The following is a 21,777-nucleotide window of genomic DNA, read 5'->3' as shown; positions in this document are numbered from 1 at the left end:
ATCAATTCCTCAATGAAGTACAGCACTGCCCTCCAGACAGTACAGAGGGACTGTGGTTGTGGAGTCCAGCGGGGACGAATTGATAATGTGTGAGGAGGAGGAAGTACACACTGTAGGGGGAGAGGAATCAGAGGTTGAGGATAAGGACGACATCTTTCCTCAGTAGAGCCTGTTTAGTTTGTACAGGGAGAGATGAATTGTTTTATTGGTGTGGGGGCCCAAACAAACCAATCATTTCAGCCACAGTTGTTTGGTAGGCCCTGTCGCTGAAATGATTGGTTTGTTAAAGTGTGCATGTCCTATTTCAACAACATAAGGGTGGGTGGGAGGGCCCAAGGACAATTCCATCTTGCACCTTTTTTTTTGGCATTATGTGACCATTCAACAGTCGTTTGCCATGTTCAAAAAGTAAAAGAAAATGCCAACAAATTCAATAAATTAAATCAAAAGTTAAATGCCCTGTCATTATTTAAAACAAGAGGTTTTGACGTGCTAGAATTAGTGTAGTGTTAAGATGTTATAAACACTACACTTGGAAATTGGAGGAGGTAATGTGGCCCCGGTATCAAATTGGGTACCGGGGCCACCCCACTATGCAGTCCAGATACTTGTTTGGTGGAATTCCGACACGTGGAGGGTTTTTAAATTATATTGTGGCCTCGGTACCAAATTGTGTACCGGGGCCACCACACTACGCAGTCAAGATACTTGTTTGGTGGAATTCAGACCAGTTGAGGGTTTTATTATTATATTGTGTGGACCACTCTATCTATACCACACTACAACTCTATACCACTCTATTTCCTACTTTAATTCTATTTAATTCTATTTCCTACTTTAATTCTATTACTAATTAATTACCATAAAGAGGAACAAAAAAAACCAATTTTACCAAAAGTATAATATGACTTAGACTTACAAACACTACACTTGAAAGATCGTGCCTTTAAATGAAAAAGTCAGTCTTCATTGCACGACTATGTGCAAGTGCAACAGGGACATTTTTTTGGGTTTACAAAGTCAAACAATAACACTACGACCCTGTCTGTCTGGGGTCTGTCAATGACGAATTGTCTGGAGCATGTTTTGAGGAGGTATTGTGGCCCCGGTATCAAATTGGGTACCGGGGCCACCCCACTATGCAGTCCAGATACTTGTTTGGTGGAATTCCGACACGTGGAGGGTTTTTAAATTATATTGTGGCCTCGGTACCAAATTGTGTACCGGGGCCACCACACTACGCAGTCAAGATACTTGTTTGGTGGAATTCAGACCAGTTGAGGGTTTTATTATTATATTGTGTGGACCACTCTATCTATACCACACTACAACTCTATACCACTCTATTTCCTACTTTAATTCTATTTAATTCTATTTCCTACTTTAATTCTATTACTAATTAATTACCATAAAGAGGAACAAAAAAAACCAATTTTACCAAAAGTATAATATGACTTAGACTTACAAACACTACACTTGAAAGATCGTGCCTTTAAATGAAAAAGTCAGTCTTCATTGCACGACTATGTGCAAGTGCAACAGGGACATTTTTTTGGGTTTACAAAGTCAAACAATAACACTACGACCCTGTCTGTCTGGGGTCTGTCAATGACGAATTGTCTGGAGCATGTTTTGAGGAGGTATTGTGGCCCCGGTATCAAATTGGGTACCGGGGCCACCCCACTATGCAGTCCAGATACTTGTTTGGTGGAATTCCGACACGTGGAGGGTTTTTAAATTATATTGTGGCCTCGGTACCAAATTGTGTACCGGGGCCACCACACTACGCAGTCAAGATACTTGTTTGGTGGAATTCAGACCAGTTGAGGGTTTTATTATTATATTGTGTGGACCACTCTATCTATACCACACTACAACTCTATACCACTATATTTCCTACTTTAATTCTATTTAATTCTATTTCCTACTTTAATTCTATTACTAATTGATTAACATAAAGAGGAACAAAAAAAACCAATTTTACCAAAAGTATAATATGACTTAGACTTACAAACACTACACTTGAAAGATCGTGCCTTTAAATGAAAAAGTAAGTCTTCATTGCACGACTATGTGCAACAGGGACAGTTTTTTTCTTTACAAAGTCAACTAATAACACTTGGACCCTGTCTGTCTTTAACATACTTAATGGGATCTCAATGACGAATTGTCTGTAGCATGTTTGGAGGAGGTATTGTGGCCCCGGTATCAAGTTGGGTACCGGGGCCACCCCACTACGCAGTCCAGATACTTGTTTGGTGGAATTCTGACACGTGGAGGGTGTATTTATTTTATTGTGGCCCCGGTATCAAGTTGGGTACCGGGGCCACCCCACTACGCAGTCCAGATACTTGTTTGGTGGAATTCTGACACGTGGAGGGTGTATTTATTTTATTGTGGCCCCGGTATCAAGTTGGGTACCGGGGCCACCCCACTACGCAGTCCAGATACTTGTTTGGTGGAATTCTGACACGTGGAGGGTGTATTTATTTTATTGTGGCCCCGGTATCAAGTTGGGTACCGGGGCCACCCCACTACGCAGTCCAGATACTTGTTTGGTGGAATTCTGACACGTGGAGGGTGTATTTATTTTATTGTGGCCCCGGTACCAAATTGTGTACCGGGGCCACCACACTACGCAGTCAAGATAGATAGATGCGTATCATAGATAAAGTACATTCAGTGGTGTGGGGCAAATTGAAAAATATTCAAAATGCACTGACATTATCAAAAACAAGAGGTTGTCACACGCTAAAACTCCAACATGTATATGATGGAGAGGATGGAGGAGCAGCCGTATGTGTAGTGTAATGCAGACCTGTTGAAGGTTTTTTATATATTTTATTGTGGTGCCCAGTGCCCACTCCTCTACGCAGTCCAGGTACATTTATTGGTGCGATTCATAAAAGTTCAGGGTTTTTAATATATTGTGGTGACCCACTCCTCTACGCAGTCCAGGTACATTTATTGGTGCGATTCATAAAAGTTCAGGGTTTTTAAGATATTGTGGTGACCCACTCCTCTACGCAGTCCAGGTACATTTATTGGTGCGATTCATAAAAGTTCAGGGTTTTTAATATATTGTGGTGACCCACTCCTCTACGCAGTCCAGGTACATTTATTGGTGCGATTCATAAAAGTTCAGGGTTTTTAAGATATTGTGGTGACCCACTCCTCTACGCAGTCCAGGTACATTTATTGGTGCGATTCATAAAAGTTCAGGGTTTTTAATATATTGTGGTGACCCACTCCTCTACGCAGTCCAGGTACATTTATTGGTGCGATTCATAAAAGTTCAGGGTTTTTAAGATATTGTGGTGACCCACTCCTCTACGCAGTCCAGGTACATTTATTGGTGCGATTCATAAAAGTTCAGGGTTTTTAAGATATTGTGGTGACCCACTCCTCTACGCAGTCCAGGTACATTTATTGGTGCGATTCATAAAAGTTCAGGGTTTTTAATATATTGTGGTGACCCACTCCTCTACGCAGTCCAGGTACATTTATTGGTGCGATTCATAAAAGTTCAGGGTTTTTAAGATATTGTGGTGACCCACTCCTCTACGCAGTCCAGGTACATTTATTGGTGCGATTCATAAAAGTTCAGGGTTTTTAATATATTGTGGTGACCCACTCCTCTACGCAGTCCAGGTACATTTATTGGTGCGATTCATAAAAGTTCAGGGTTTTTAATATATTGTGGTGACCCACTCCTCTACGCAGTCCAGGTACATTTATTGGTGCGATTCATAAAAGTTCAGGGTTTTTAATATATTGTGGTGACCCACTCCTCTACGCAGTCCAGAAAGATACCTTGTTGCAACGTTTTGGACTAATAACTATATTGTGAGGTGTTCAGAATACACTGTAAATTAGTGGAAATGCTTGTTATTGAATGTTATTGAGGTTAATAATAGCCTAGGAGTGAAAATAAGCCCAAAAACTTGATTTTTAAACTTTTTATGTTTTTTTCAAAAAAAATCCGAATCCAATACCTTAAATCCGAACCGAGACCTTTCGTCAAGTGTTTTGCGAGACAAATCCGAACCTCAAAAATAACGAAAATCCGGATCCAAAACACAAAACACGAGACCTCAAAAGTCGCCGGTGCACATCCCTAGTTACCACACACTAATAAGAATAAACCACACTAGAGCTAAGACAGTATATCTGAACTGTTTTATTATTATTATTATTATCGTTTATTTGTAAGGCGCCACAAGGTTTCCGCAGCGCCGTACATGGTACAAACAGTAGACTATACAGGGTAAGACAGTACAGAACAAAAAACACAAAGTACCAATACTTCAGAAACTCCAGGCAGGCAGATACAGTAGAGACGGAGCGGAAGAACAGGTATGGAGACAGGTACACTATTACAATGGTATTGTAACATATATAAGAAATAATAAAACATTTGAGATGTTTTTTGGGGGCTTCACACAAAATATAATATCCAAAAATAAAATAACCTAAGGAAGGCATTTCATAGAATAATATAGATTGTTGGGCCTTATGAACATCAAAAACAGCCATGTTGTTTTCCCCTGCACATTAGAATGTGTGATTAGCAGAAACACTGGTACCAAACTCAACTATAGTTAATACCGTACACTGCATACCCCAACTCATCATACGACAATCAAACAATATCTACAATGGGTAGAAGACACTGAAAATATCCATTAAGAAATATGATAGATGGCTCTGAACGTCCTTAAAAAGTCTCTATCCAGACCTGAATAAATGAATTTAAACTTTTAATCTACATACAGCCAATATGTGTCTGACAGAGACGTTCATTACACAACGATGGAAGATTATACACCTAATATGAAATTGTCATCAAGTTAGAATTTTTTGCTCATGTGTTCTTGATTATCTCTATACAATGTTATTTTTTCCTATTATAAGACTCCCCTATGTATATTCTAAGTGTTCGTAATCCTGACCTATTGCCAATCCACAAGTCATCCTTTTTACACATTTCCCTGCTTTATACTTACAAGTACAGAACTTCCAAACGGATGTTCCAAGAGATCTCAACACCTGAAATGTGGAAGTGCAGAATTCACTGTTAACTATCTGATCTATTTATCTACATAGAGGTATTGTTGCTAGATTCAACCATATTCAGGACAATTAGATTACCAACCATGGTCATAGACTAATGCCTACTTTCTCTATTAATAAAATAGGCTGCAAGATATATTAATCTTCTCTTTTTTTTTTATTCTATGTAGCACTCAAATAACCATGTAAAAAACTGCTTTTGTAACCTCAGCCCTTAAATAGATATTGGCAGACAAGCAGTCTATACTTTTGGATTATACTGGTGTCCCCTTGTATATCATCTTATTAAATATACAGGTAGACAGTAGTTAGTGCAACATACAATTTTGTACAATAGAATATATCACATATACACACACAGTGATCGAAGTGGAAATTTAATGAGAATGTAATTGAATAGAATTTCATACATTTTACAATGAAGGCAGCAGAAGTGGCAGTGTGATATATCATTGGATACACCCCCACATCGACCACTTTGTGTGCGGAGAAAGGGAGGGAGAGGGGGAGTAAGAAAATCCCACTATTTGCTGTGACTGCTTTTGCTCACCTGTGTGCTGAGTGGGTTTGTCAGCTGTAGGTGGGTGGCTGTGGGAATGTCAGTGATGTGGGCAGGGAAGAACATCACAGGTAGCTTCTATAGTGCACAAGGTGTAAGATATAAGCAAAACAATAACACACGAAAGACTAGTTGTAAACGTAAATGCTGCGTACTGCAATGGGTTCAGAAACCTAAAACATGCAATAGGATTTTAAGAAAGAGTATTAGAAATCTTGTCACTACTTGGCCTTGACTAATGATTTAGGCACAACAATGAAGTGACAAATGCAACTGAGAAGGGCAAAGCTGGTGAGAAGTGTGGTCAGGGGAATATACTGACGTATAAGCTGGTGGCCAGGAGCAGGGTATGTGAGGGACAAGCTGGAGGGTAGGCAGGAGCAGGGTATGTGAGGGACAAGCTGGAGGGTGGGCAGGAGCAGGGTATGTGAGGCACAAGCTGGAGGGTGGGCCGGAGCAGGGTATGTGAGGGACAAGCTGGTGGGTGGGCAGGAGCAGGGTATGTGAGGGACAAGCTGGAGTGTGGGCAGGAGCAGGGTATGTGAGGGACAAGCTGGAGGGTGGGCAGGAGCAGGGTATGTGAGGGACAAGCTGGAGTGTGGGCAGGAGCAGGGTATGTGAGGGACAAGCTGGAGGGTGGGCAGGAGCAGGGTATGTGAGGGACAAGCTGGAGGGTGGGCAGGAGCAGGGTATGTGAGGGAAAAGCTGGAGGGTGGGCAGGAGCAGGGTATGTGAGGGACAAGCTGGAGGGTGGGCAGGAGCAGGGTATGTGAGGGACAAGCTGGAGGGTGGGCAGGAGCAGGGTATGTGAGGCACATGATGGAGGGTGGGCAGGAGCAGGGTATGTGAGGGACAAGCTGGAGGGTGGGCAGGAGCAGGGTATGTGAGGGACAAGCTGGAGGGTGGGCAGGAGCAGGGTATGTGAGGGACAAGCTGGAGGGTGGGCAGGAGCAGGGTATGTGAGGGACAAGCTGGAGGGTGGGCAGGAGCAGGGTATGTGAGGGACAAGCTGGAGGGTGGGCAGGAGCAGGGTATGTGAGGGACAAGCTGGAGGGTGGGCAGGAGCAGGGTATGTGAGGGACAAGCTGGAGGGTGGGCAGGAGCAGGGTATGTGAGGGACAAGCTGGAGGGTGGGCAGGAGCAGGGTATGTGAGGGACAAGCTGGAGGGTGGGCAGGAGCAGGGTATGTGAGGGACAAGCTAGAGAGTGGGCAGGAGCAGGGTATGTGAGGGACATGCTGGAGGGTGGGCAGGAGCAGGGTATGTGAGGGACAAGCTGGAGGGTGGGCAGGAGCAGGGTATGTGAGGGACAAGCTGGAGGGTGGGCAGGAGCAGGGTATGTGAGGGACAAGCTAGAGAGTGGGCAGGAGCAGGGTATGTGAGGGACAAGCTGGAGGGTGGGCAGGGGCAGGGTATGTGAGGGACACGCTGGAGGGTGGGCAGGAGCAGGGTATGTGAGGGACAAGCTGGAGGGTGCCCAGGAGGGGCCATGTGATTGGGGCAGGATGGTGCCATGTCATGGAGACACGTAGAGGATGGGCACAAGGGGGGGGGGGGGGTGTGAGGAACAAACTGGTGGGGGGCATTGGACCAGCATGTGAGAGAGGGGGGGTGAGCTGTAGGATTAGCAGTGAGGACATGTGGTGCAGATGCAGGAGAGAGGCAGATAATAGACAAGATGGGGGGTAGAGAGGGGGCAGAATATGAGGGATAAGCAGGTGATCTGGGGGAGGTGACATGTGAGGATAAGGTTGGTGGATGACCAGGATGAAGCTGTTACTCTCAGCTGTACAGCAGCCGACAAACCGCAATATCATGTGACTTCAATAGTCATGTGACCCGATGACGTCAGGATTCCATATCTGAGATCCTAAAGTACAAGCCCCTCGTCCGTCACGTGTCCCATCCAGTCTCCTCTCCCGTCACGTGGTCTTCCAGTCCCCTCACACTTGTCCCCGCCCAGTCTCCTCCCCCGTTACATGTCCCCGCCCAGTCCCCTCCTCCGTCACGTGGTGTCCCCGCCCCTCTCCCGGCCACAGACGAGACGCAGCTGGGAGAAGCCGGTAATTATACGGGGGGGAGTGTTGTGTCCGGTTATACAGCACCGTGTGTATATGTGGCCCCATCATCTGGTTATGGGGCCCCTGATTGTCAGCAGTGCACGTCTGGGGGGCTGTGTTAGGAAGTAGTTGGGTCTATAGTGTTTGCAGTGGATGTGATGTGTAGGAGGAGGGGGGAGCACTGACCAGGAACTTATACACAAGATAACGGGGAAGAGAGAGAGTGCAGAGGGGGAGAGAAAGCAGCAGAGACGCTGGATGGTGATCACAGCTGAGGGCTCCTGTACACAGCAGAACAAGTGACTGTGTCACACACAGACTGATATTATTGTCTGTACAGCTGTATTCCTGCTCTGTATTCTTATTATTACACTCTTACTATAGTCACCTCTATCAGTGCTCTCCCCAAGTCATACAGTCACCGGGTCACATGGTTAGGGATGGGGTCATACAGTCACCGGGTCACACGGTTAGGGATGGGGGTCATACAGTCACTGGGTCACATGGTTAGGGATGGGGTCATACAGTCACCGGGTCACATGGTTAGGGATGGGGTCATACAGTCACCGGGTCACACGGTTAGGGATGGGGTCATACAGTCACCTGGTCACATGGTTAGGGATGGGGTCATACAGTCACCGGGTCACACGGTTAGGGATGGGGTCATACAGTCACCGGGTCACACGGTTAGGGATGGGGTCATACAGTCACCTGGTCACATGGTTAGGGATGGGGTCATACAGTCACCGGGTCACACGGTTAGGGATGGGGTCATACAGTCACTGGGTCACACTGTTAGGGATGGGGGTCATACAGTCACCGGGTCACATGGTTATGGGGTCATACAGTCACCGGGTCACATGGTTAGGGATGGGGTCATACAGTCACCGGGTCACATGGTTAGGGATGGGGTCATACAGTCACTGGGTCACACTGTTAGGGATGGGGGTCATACAGTCACTGGGTCACATGGTTAGGGATGGGGTCATACAGTCACCGGGTCACATGGTTAGGGATGGGGTCATACAGTCACCGGGTCACATGGTTAGGGATGGGGTCATACAGTCACTGGGTCACACTGTTAGGGATGGGGGTCATACAGTCACTGGGTCACATGGTTAGGGATGGGGTCATACAGTCACCGGGTCACATGGTTAGGGATGGGGTCATACAGTCACTGGGTCACATGGTTAGGGATGGGGTCATACAGTCACCGGGTCACATGGTTAGGGATGGGGTCATACAGTCACCGGGTCACATGGTTAGGGATGGGGTCATACAGTCACTGGGTCACATGGTTAGGGATGGGGTCATACAGTCACCGGGTCACATGGTTAGGGATGGGGTCATACAGTCACCGGGTCACACGGTTAGGGATGGGGTCATACAGTCACCTGGTCACATGGTTAGGGATGGGGTCATACAGTCACCGGGTCACACGGTTAGGGATGGGGTCATACAGTCACCGGGTCACACGGTTAGGGATGGGGTCATACAGTCACCTGGTCACATGGTTAGGGATGGGGTCATACAGTCACTGTGTCACATGGTTAGGGATGGGGTCATACAGTCACCGGGTCACACGGTTAGGGATGGGGTCATACAGTCACCTGGTCACATGGTTAGGGATGGGGTCATACAGTCACTGTGTCACATGGTTAGGGATGGGGTCATACAGTCACCGGGTCACACGGTTAGGGATGGGGTCATACAGTCACTGGGTCACATGGTTAGGGATGGGGTCATACAGTCACCGGGTCACATGGTTAGGGATGGGGTCATACAGTCACCGGGTCACATGGTTAGGGATGGGGTCATACAGTCACCGGGTCACATGGTTTGGATGGGGTCATACAGTACCACCGGGTCACATGGTTAGGGATGGGGTCATATAGTCACCTGGTCACATGGTTAGGGATGGGGGTCATACAGTCACCGGTCACATGGTTAGGGATGGGGTCATACAGTCACGTGTCACATGGTTAGGGATGGGTCATACAGTCACCGGGTCACATGGTTAGGGATGGGGTCATACAGTCACCGGGTCACATGGTTAGGGATGGGGTCATACAGTCACCGGGTCACATGGTTAGGGATGGGGTCATACAGTCACCGGGTCACATGGTTAGGGATGGGGTCATACAGTCACCGGGTCACATGGTTAGGGATGGGGTCATACAGTCACCGGGTCACATGGTTAGGGATGGGGTCATATAGTCACCTGGTCACATGGTTAGGGATGGGGTCATACAGTCACCGGGTCACATGGTTAGGGATGGGGTCATACAGTCACCGGGTCACACGGTTAGGGATGGGTCATACAGTCACCGGGTCACACGGTTAGGATGGGGTCATACAGTCACCGGGTCACACGGTTAGGGATGGGGTCATATAGTCACCTGGTCACATGGTTAGGGATGGGGTCATACAGTCACCGGGTCACATGGTTAGGGATGGGGTCATACAGTCACTGGTCACACGGTTAGGGATGGGTCATACAGTCACCGGGTCACACGGTTAGGGATGGGGTCATACAGTCACCGGGTCACACGGTTAGGGATGGGGTCATACAGTCACCGGGTCACATGGTTAGGGATGGGGTCATACAGTCACCGGGTCACACGGTTAGGGATGGGTCATACAGTCACCTGGTCACATGGTTAGGGATGGGGTCATAACAGTCACCGGGTCACACGGTTAGGGATGGGGTCATACAGTCACCGGGTCACACGGTTAGGGATGGGGTCATACAGTCACCTGGTCACATGGTTAGGGATGGGGTCATACAGTCACTGTGTCACATGGTTAGGGATGGGGTCATACAGTCACCGGGTCACACGGTTAGGGATGGGGTCATACAGTCACCTGGTCACATGGTTAGGGATGGGGTCATACAGTCACTGTGTCACATGGTTAGGGATGGGGTCATACAGTCACCGGGTCACACGGTTAGGGATGGGGTCATACAGTCACTGGGTCACATGGTTAGGGATGGGGTCATACAGTCACCGGTCACATGGTTAGGGATGGGGTCATACAGTCACCGGGTCACATGGTTAGGGATGGGGTCATACAGTCACCGGGTCACATGGTTAGGGATGGGGTCATACAGTCACCGGGTCACATGGTTAGGGATGGGGTCATATAGTCACCTGGTCACATGGTTAGGGATGGGGGTCATACAGTCACCGGGTCACATGGTTAGGGATGGGGTCATACAGTCACGTGTCACATGGTTAGGGATGGGGTCATACAGTCACCTGGTCACATGGTTAGGGATGGGGTCATACAGTCACCGGGTCACATGGTTAGGGATGGGGTCATACAGTCACCGGGTCACATGGTTAGGGATGGGGTCATACAGTCACCGGGTCACATGGTTAGGGATGGGGTCATACAGTCACCGGGTCACATGGTTAGGGATGGGGTCATACAGTCACCGGGTCACATGGTTAGGGATGGGGTCATATAGTCACCTGGTCACATGGTTAGGGATGGGGTCATACAGTCACCGGGTCACATGGTTAGGGATGGGGTCATACAGTCACCGGGTCACACGGTTAGGGATGGGGTCATACAGTCACCGGGTCACACGGTTAGGGATGGGGTCATACAGTCACCGGGTCACATGGTTAGGGATGGGGTCATATAGTCACCTGGTCACATGGTTAGGGATGGGGTCATACAGTCACCGGGTCACATGGTTAGGGATGGGGTCATACAGTCACTGGGTCACACGGTTAGGGATGGGGTCATACAGTCACCGGGTCACACGGTTAGGGATGGGGTCATACAGTCACCGGGTCACACGGTTAGGGATGGGGTCATACAGTCACCGGGTCACACGGTTAGGGATGGGGTCATACAGTCACCGGGTCACACGGTTAGGGATGGGGTCATACAGTCACCGGGTCACACGGTTAGGGATGGGGTCATACAGTCACCGGGTCACACGGTTAGGGATGGGGTCATACAGTCACCGGGTCACACGGTTAGGGATGGGGTCATACAGTCACCGGGTCACACGGTTAGGGATGGGGTCATACAGTCACCGGGTCACACGGTTAGGGATGGGGTCATACAGTCACCGGGTCACACGGTTAGGGATGGGGTCATACAGTCACCGGGTCACACGGTTAGGGATGGGGTCATACAGTCACCGGGTCACACGGTTAGGGATGGGGTCATACAGTCACCGGGTCACACGGTTAGGGATGGGGTCATACAGTCACCGGGTCACACGGTTAGGGATGGGGTCATACAGTCACCGGGTCACATGGTTAGGGATGGGGTCATACAGTCACCGGGTTACATGGTTAGGGATGGGGTCATACAGTCACCGGGTCACATGGTTAGGGATGGGGTCATACAGTCACCGGGTCACACGGTTAGGGATGGGGTCATACAGTCACCGGGTCACACGGTTAGGGATGGGGTCATACAGTCACCGGGTCACATGGTTAGGGATGGGGTCATATAGTCACCTGGTCACATGGTTAGGGATGGGGTCATACAGTCACCGGGTCACATGGTTAGGGATGGGGTCATACAGTCACCGGGTCACATGGTTAGGGATGGGGTCATACAGTCACGTGTCACATGGTTAGGGATGGGGTCATACAGTCACCGGGTCACATGGTTAGGGATGGGGTCATACAGTCACCGGGTCACATGGTTATGGATGGGGTCATACAGTCACCGGGTCACATGGTTAGGGATGGGGTCATACAGTCACCGGGTCACACGGTTAGGGATGGGGTCATACAGTCACTGGGTCACATGGTTAGGGATGGGGTCATACAGTCACCGGGTCACACGGTTAGGGATGGGGTCATACAGTCACCGGGTCACACGGTTAGGGATGGGGTCATACAGTCACCGGGTCACATGGTTAGGGATGGGGTCATACAGTCACAGGGTTAGGGATGGGGTCATACAGTCACCGGGTCACATGGTTAGGGATGGGGTCATACAGTCACCGGGTCACATGGTTAGGGATGGGGTCATACAGTCACTGGGTCACACGGTTAGGGATGGGGTCATACAGTCACCGGGTCACATGGTTAGGGATGGGGTCATACAGTCACCGGGTCACACGGTTAGGGATGGGGTCATACAGTCACCGGGTCACATGGTTAGGGATGGGGTCATACAGTCACCGGGTCACACGGTTAGGGATGGGGTCATACAGTCACCAGGTCACATGGTTAGGGATGGGGTCATACAGTCACCGGGTCACACGGTTAGGGATGGGGTCATACAGTCACCGGGTCACACGGTTAGGGATGGGGTCATACAGTCACCGGGTCACACGGTTAGGGATGGGGTCATACAGTCACCGGGTCACACGGTTAGGGATGGGGTCATACAGTCACCGGGTCACATGGTTATGGATGGGGTCATACAGTCACTGGGTCACATGGTTAGGGATGGGGTCATACAGTCACCGGGTCACATGGTTAGGGATGGGGTCATACAGTCACCGGGGCACATGGTTATGGATGGGGTCATACAGTCACTGGGTCACATGGTTAGGGATGGGGTCATACAGTCACCGGGTCACATGGTTAGGGATGGGGTCATACAGTCACCGGGTCACATGGTTATGGATCGGGTCATACAGTCACTGGGTCACATGGTTAGGGATGGGGTCATACAGTCACTGGGTCACTAGGGATGGGGTCATACGGTCACCGGGTCACATGGTTAGGGATGGGGTCACACGGTCACCGGGTCACATGGTTAGGGATGGGGTCATACGGTCACCCGGTCACATGGTTAGGGATGGGGTTATACAGTCACTGGGTCACTAGGGATGGGGTCATACGGTCACATGGTTACGGATGGGGTCATACGGTCACCGGGTCATATGGTTAGGGATGGGGTAATACAGTCACGGGGTCACATGGTTAGGGATGGGGTCATATAGTCACTGAGTCACACAGTTAGGGATGGGGTCATACAGTCACTGAGTCACACGGTTAGGGATGGGGTCATACAGTCACCGGGTCACATGGTTAGGGATGGGGTCATACAGCCATTTGCAGAAGGGGGGGGGGGCTGTCAGTTGATAGTAGAGATGGGCGGGTCCGGTTCTCCGAGAACCGAACCCACCCGAACTTTGGGTATCCGAGTACCGAGCTGAGAAGCTCGGTACTCTCCCGCCCATTCCGAATCCAAATCGAGGCCGAACGTCATTGTGACGTCGTCGGATCTCGGGGCTCGGTTCTCGCGATACTTCAACTTTATAAATACACGCCTCCACAGCAATCCATCGCCATTTGACAGAGGGAGAGAGCAGGGTGTAGTCATAGGCTTATTAGAGCAGGGACAGAGAATACAATATTGTTCTTGCAATTGCTCTAACCAAAATCGCTAGTGCAGAGAGGAGGATAGAGGTTTATTATTTTTTCTTCATATTTGGCACTCCCCAGCGCTTTTGGGGTGTCCCCCATAATTGTGCATAAATATTTCTGGCTGTCAAAAGTCATATCTGTCAGCAGTATCTACTAAATAATTTTTAGCACTCCTCAGTGCTTTTGTGGTGTCCTCCCTAATTGTGCATTAATATTTCTGGCTGTCAAAAGTCATATCTGTCAGCAGTATCTACTAAATAATTTTTAGCACTCCTCAGTGCTTTTGGGGTGTCCTCCCTAATTGTGCATTAATATTTCTGGCTGTCAAAAGTCATATCTGTCAGCAGTATCTACTAAATAATTTTTAGCACTCCTCAGTGCTTTTGGGGTGTCCTCCCTAATTGTGCATTCATATTTCTGGCTGTCAAAAGTCATATCTGTCAGCAGTATCTACTAAATAATTTTTAGCACTCCTCAGTGCTTTTGGGGTGTCCTCCCTAATTGTGCATTAATATTTCTGGCTGTCAAAAGTCATATCTGTCAGCAGTATCTACTAAATATGTTTTAGCACTCCTCAGTGCTTTTGGGGTGTCCTCCCTAATTGTGCATTAATATTTCTGGCTGTCAAAAGTCATAACTGTCAGCAGTATCTACTAAATAATTTTTAGCACTCCCCAGTGGTTTGCGCTCAGAATGGATTCAAAGCAGTCCACATATGATCTGAATGAGCAACCAGGTTCTGTCACCAGTCCTGATGTTAGTGTTCCCAGTACGTCATCTGGCCAAGGCGATGTCAAACAACAGAGTGTTTTCAAATTAGTGCAAAAAACAAAAACCAAAAAATTTTTTACTGTATTGAAGCGAAAAAGAAGTGTAACTGAGCAAAAGTTAAGTGACGATAAAAAAAAAATTGCAAGCATGCCATTCTACACACGCAGTGGCAAAGAGAGAATGAGGCCTTCACCTTTGGCTATTAGTGGCAGATCCCAAAAAGTTACCCAGCCTACAATTGGTGCACAACTACTGTTACGCGTCAAAGCCGAGCTGCAAGATAACAGTGAGGCATTACAGGAGAATATTTGCTCTGATTCACAAATGACAACAATCCCTGTGGAGAGTCCATCCAACAGTGGGATGTCTAATCGTGAGCATTCTGCTGATGTGTGCCTTAATAGCCCGAGTGTAGCCGGTGATACCCAAATTGAGGATGCCACTTTGGAATTAGAAGAGGATGAGGGGGAGATTTGTGTAGGCGACGACGGCGCTAATGAGGATGTTGATGAGGAAGAGGTTGTTTGTGTAAGTCCTGCACCAGTGGCAGCAGTTCTGGCACGTGACAAGAAAAAGGCCATTGTCATGCCTGGGCATAAAACAAAAAAATCCACTTATGTGTGGAATTATTTCTACCCAAATCCAGACAACAATTGTATAGCCATTTGTAGTGTATGTGAAGCCACAGTCAGTCGAGGGAGGGACCTTAACCATCTTGGAACCTCGTCTATGTTACGCCATTTAACGAGAGTTCATGGCAAAGTGTTGGGAAAAGCTGAAAGTTCTTCCCAAAAGAATACAAGCACTCCATCAGCTAAGACCCTCCGCTCACCGACATACCGACGGCTACAAAATACACCCACCACACCATCCTCATCAATATCCTCAGTAGCGCTCGGAGTTAGCCCGGCATCCCACTTAAGGCTGGATGACTCCGGCACTATTATTGATTCCTCTGAAGAAAGCGTTAGTCCTGCTGCTGCTGTTGCTGCTGCTGGGGGTGAATCGTCATCCCAGAGGCAGGTTAATAAAATGAGCAGTCCTACATTTCAGCAATTAACTGTGAAACAATCATTTGCGAGGGGAAGCAAATATGACAGCAGTCACCCAGTCGCCAAGCGAATCACAGACGCCATGGCTGCAATGTTAGTGTTAGATCTGCGTCCAATCTCCACAATAAACGCAGCTGGTTTTTCACAGTTAATTGAGGTTTTGTGTCCGCGTTACAGAATTCCATCGCGACACCATTTCTCCCGTAAAGCTATTCCACAACTATACCAAAAAGTGTGTAAAAATGTAGAGATTGCGCTGAAAAATGCCATTCTGCCCACTGTTCACTTAACCACAGATATGTGGACAAGTGGAAGTGGCCAAACCAAAGACTATATGACTGTGACAGCCCACTGGGTTGGTCATTCACCTTCACCAGCAGGAACAGCAGCAGCATGTACACCACTACGTAACATTTGTCACAGGCAGGCCACTCTTAGTATCACCGGCTTCACTAACAGGCATACGGCTGACAATTTGTTACGCAAACTGAGAGATGTGATTGATGCATGGCTTATACCACTCGGACTCTCCCCAGGGTATGTCATTTCAGATAACGCCAACAATATAGTGCGAGCATTACAGCTGGGTGATTTCCAACATATTCCCTGTTTTGCTCACACCATCAACTTGGTGGTGCAGAGCTTCCTACGAAATAACCGTGAGGTGCAGGAGATGCTTTCGGTGGCCCGTAAAATTTCAGGCCATTTCAGGCATTCAGCCACAGCATGTAGGAGATTACAGCAGCTCCAAAGCAGTTTAACTTGCCCTGCCACCAACTTAAGCAAGAGGTGGTAACTCGGTGGAATTCCACCCTGTACATGCTTCAGAGGATGGAGGAACAGCGCAAAGCCATCCAAGCATATTGCACAAGTCATGACATTGGGAAAGGAGGGGGGATGTATTTCACTCTTGCACAGAGGGGAATCCTTTCAGTGCTGTGTAAGGTGCTGAAACCATTTGAAGTTGTGACATGTGAGGTCAGTGCAGACTCTGCTAGTTTGAGCCAAGTCATTCCTTTAATTAGACTATTGGAAAAGCAGCTTGAGAAAATGAAGGAGGAGCTGAAAGCAAGCAATTCAGCAAAGTATGTTGGCCTTGTCGATCAAGTACTTAATTCGCTTCACAATGATCCTCGAGTTATTAAGATCTTGAACTCGGATCAGTACGTTTTGGCCACTGTGCTTGATCCAAGGTTTAAAACCTACATTGAGTCTTTACTTGTAAATGAGCGAGATGTGAACTTTTGCAAGGAGCTATTGCTCAGCAAGTTGGCCGCTGAACTGGGCCTCGGCTTGACGACGTGTCCTCCTTCACTTTCTCAAGCTGTTGCTCGTAAAAAATTAAATTTCCAAAAAAGAAGCAGGGAAGACACAGGGGGCAGACCAGAACAATTTAACATCTGGGCTGGTTTGAAGGATTTTTCAAAAAAATGTGTCACTTTGCCCATAACTCCATCCACTATGAGTATAAACATGCAAAGGATGGTGGAGGATTACTTTCAAGAGGTAGTTGATATGGAAATGTCAGACAGTCCCTTTCCTTACTGGGAAGAAAAGCAGGCCATTTGGAAACCCATGTACAAACTTGCTTTGCAATACCTAAGCTGCCCACCCTCCAGTGTGTACTCTGAACGAGTGTTCAGCACAGCAGGGAACTTAGTCAGTGATCGCCGTAGAAGGTTACTTCCCAAAAATGTGGAGAAAATGATGTTTATAAAAATGAACTACATCTTCCACGAGGAAGGCCTTCACCATCCAAGACATCCAAGCACTGACTGTTCTCTAATGGCGGATTCAAGCGGCGATGAATTGATAGTCTGTGATGATGACGTACACACTGATGAGGGTGAGGATTAAGCTGAAGATGATGCCGATAACATCTTTTTAAAACTTTCTATGTAAGTGTAGGGTGCAATCTACCCCCAAAGAGGAAAGGGACTTGTGGCATTTCCATATCACATAACATCTTGAAAGGCTGCTGTTAGGGCAATTTATCCTTAAGGGTAGGGTGTCATAGACAGAGTGACCCTAAACTGGCTTTGTCCATTTTTCATAATGTACAGTCTATAATGGCTGAATTTTTGGGTATTTTATACAAGTGGAGGGGGGCCTAGAGAGACAGAAACCAAACTGGCTTTTTCCATGTCAATTAATATTGTACAGTCTATAATGGCTGAATTTTTTGGTATTTTATACAAGTGGAGGGGGGCCTAGAGAGACAGAGTGACCCCAAACTGTCTTTCTCCATGTCAATTAATATTGTACAGTCTATAATGGCTGAATTTTTTAGTATTTTATACAAGTGGAGGGGGGCCTAGAGAGACAGAAACCAAACTGGCTTTCTCCATGTCAATTAATATTGTACAGTCTATAATGGCTGAATTTTTTGGTATTTTATACAAGTGGAGGGAGGCCTTGAGAGACAGAAACCAAACTGGCTTTTTCCATTTCTTTACATATTTAACTATAAGTGTAGGGTGTAATATACATTCAAAGACGATGGCTGCATTGCCAATATGCATAGATGGAGGGGAAGACAATCTGTTTTGTGTGTAGAATAGGCCTACCAACGAAGAATTAAACTGTTTTTTTGGATGATTTATTACCTCAACAATTAGATTACTTGTCTCTAAAACAGTTGGAGCACTAAATTGGGTTAATTTAGGCCCAAAAACATGGATTTTCCAAAAAAATAGCAAAACAAAACCAAAACCAAAACACGCAATGGCGGTTTTGCAAAACCAAAACCAAAACACGACGGTAATCCAGATCCAAAACCGAATCCAAAACCAAAACACGGGGGTCAGTGACCATCTCTAGTTGATAGTTTCATATATCTATATATAATCTAGGGGAGCATATTAGTGCATCATAGATCATTGACTGTATGGTATAAGATTTTCGGATGGAGTAAGAATTTGCACTGATGATAAGAATTATATATGGGGAGTATTCCAACCCCCCTCATTTAAGTTTTCATTGAAGTTTACACGCTTTTATTTTGCCTGGGAGGGAAAAAATCGTACACAAAAATCTGACTATCAGAATTATTTTAAACATTATAAATGGTAAACATTAAGATTTTTAATTGATATTTTTATCACACTATCAAATAGTGCCTCCAATAGCAGACCTCTCTCTTCATGTTTTTCCTAGACTTTACTGTATGTATTTATGAGGTTACATGTGTAAACTGTCACTTCTGTCTGTTCTTTATCCATGAATGAGGTCACTACTGTGAGTTACATCCTTTATAGTATTCCAGTATATTGTCAGGCACTGCTGTTGGGGGCAGAGTGTTCTGAATTGAAGCTTTATGCTGGTACTAACAGCGCTGTGCACACAATTGGCCAAGATTAAATTGTAATAATAATAAATCTATTTTCTACTTTGGATTACATCCCTTGGGTCGGACAGTTTATTATTTACATTTAATAGGCTGCATGAGGTTAGACTTTGTGGGATGGGAATATTTAAATGAGCTAAAGCGGTACCTATTTAGAAAACATTTTTAATCACTCAAAATAGACATCTGTAATATAAACATCAACCTTATCTTCCCTCATTCCTATGATTAATTTGAACTATAAATCCGGGGGGGGGGGGACGGGACACAAGAATTATTCTAAATGAATAAATGGGGTGATTATTGGTTTCACTTTTTTGCTGTTTGCACCAAACCAATTTTCTACAGCATCTGCCAGCTCCCAAAACTAGTTGCAGATTGCTGTTACATGGGGTGTTAGTCTGTGAAGTGGGAGTTTACTTGGATGTGCTGTCTGACCAACTCGTCCACCTCTGCACCATATCCTGCCCACTGATGGGTGATGATGTCACTACAACCCTCCACAGCTGTGTAATGACATGTTTTGCACCATCGGGTAGCAGTAGGCTGGCTGACATTTGGCAAATTGCATTGTCACATCCTCATTTATGCCCGCTTCTCCTGCTGTCTGAGAGGATAACAGTCTCTGGTGTTTGGGAGGAGAATCCTCCTGTACATTCCAGGTGTTGGCATGCATGACAAAGATTACACCATTAAAAAGTAAAATGGGCAGGCTAGGTGGACAATTGGCTTCTATATTTCTGTGTTTTTTATGTTTCTAAATATTAAGGCTTATTTATAAACATTGAAGAGTCCTGTACAATGATCATTTTGTGTTTTCATGTGCCTACTTTTCTACAGATCCACCTGTGTTCACAAGTGTCACAGTATATTGGGGATAACCTAAGCTATCTACCTGTACTATCCAGCTAAGAGTGTACCCGGAGACATTTCCAGTACTCCTAATGTGGGTAAGTATTTCACACCTGTCCAAATGCCTGAACAAAATATACTATGTTTATTTTAGACAGTTCACCATAAGAGCTATTGCTTTTTCCTAAATAATGGATTAATTGCACAGTAATACAGACACAAATCATATAACAGGAAAGCAATATAGTACAATATACTCAACAAGTGAATTCCTGCAGTAGCTGAGCCAGAGGTATTCTGAAAAATCTCTGTTTTGTACTTCTTCTGCCAGCATGGCAGTGGTCCTGCCCAGATGCAACCTGTTTTCAGTGAGCATCGGCGCAGAGACCAGTAGAGTTCTTGGATGGCAGATGAGTACACTCATTGGGTACATGGGGAGCTTTCCTCCTTGACATCCACGATAGATGACCCTTATCTGCTGGGGTATGCCACAATTTATTTTTCTTATTTCTCCCAAGCCGCTGCCTTAGTATCGCCCATGTCTCCGCCCTCTGCTTTATTGTTCACATCCAGTCTCTCTCCCAGTCCTGTCTACTCCACCTTAGAAATATTGTTATAATGCACCATTATCTTACCCAAGATGTTAACAAATCTTTTATCCACTCTCATTGACTACTGCAATCTGTTATCTGGCATTCTCCTCACCCATCTATCTCACTTTATTCCATCACATGGCGCAACATAACTGTACTAACTTCCTCTCGTGCTGCTTCACCATTTTACAAATTCTTACACTGTGTCCTGCAGAATCCAATTCAAATTACTCACTCTTACCTGCAAAGCCCTTAATAACACCACCCATATATACATCTCAAATCGTATCTCAAAATAACCTGACAGCTGCTGGTGTCAGCAGGAGGTATGGGGGAGATAGGAGAGTATCACTGTAACAATATGGACAATATGGGGGTTGGGTTAATTAGGTTTGTGATGTTGTGAAGTGTTTACATAAATGGTGATAATAGCATTTACATTATAAGAGACCTCCACCTTCAGAGAATACAATCTTCCAGACAGACTTCTCTATTTCTGCTCTTCTGAGATATGACGAGATCTTATATGTAGATACAGTTATATCCAATTCACAATCCTGATCCTATCTGTTGTGTTCAAGGACAATGAGAAGCACATCTGTCTGTAAAGGTGAAGTGTAAGCAGAAGCATAACTGGAGGGATCAGTGTGTGTTCTTTCCATATCAGGTCCCAATAATGGGTAGATATGTCAGTGTTACCTTATGTATGTGTGTGCATAGCTCCTATCTTACCCATATAATGTCACCCACAGTACATCACTCCCAGCTGAACACAGGGGTAGCACTGACCTCTGATCTCCTCCTGCAGAGAAACTGAACAGAATCGGTACAGAGTATTATACTGTACTGCAGCTGATTCCCAGGATATGACCTGCAGTAATATAACATCCATATGGTAACATTACAGAAATACAGACTAAAGCTGGGTACACACTACACTGTTTTCGTCTAATAATCGGCTCAAACAGCCGACATACGACCGCTCGTTCAGAATTCGGGTCAGTGTGTGCAGTGGCACAATGGTCGAAAGTCTGCCCAAATGGACGATTGTCGCCTCATTTGGTTGGTCGTACCGTTTAATATTTTCGTTCCAATCTCGTTTCCGCTGTGTAGTGT

General features: G+C 46.4%; 1 pseudogene; it reads left to right on the top strand.

Annotated features, from left to right (window-relative positions):
• The window catches only part of LOC142151193 (uncharacterized), a 227,882-nt pseudogene that overhangs the window by 52,366 nt on the left and 153,739 nt on the right, over positions 1-21,777 (top strand).

Source organism: Mixophyes fleayi, chromosome 4 (genome assembly GCF_038048845.1).
Source record: "Mixophyes fleayi isolate aMixFle1 chromosome 4, aMixFle1.hap1, whole genome shotgun sequence".
NCBI lineage: Eukaryota > Metazoa > Chordata > Amphibia > Anura > Limnodynastidae > Mixophyes > Mixophyes fleayi.
This window is presented reverse-complemented; position numbering and strand designations above follow the sequence as displayed.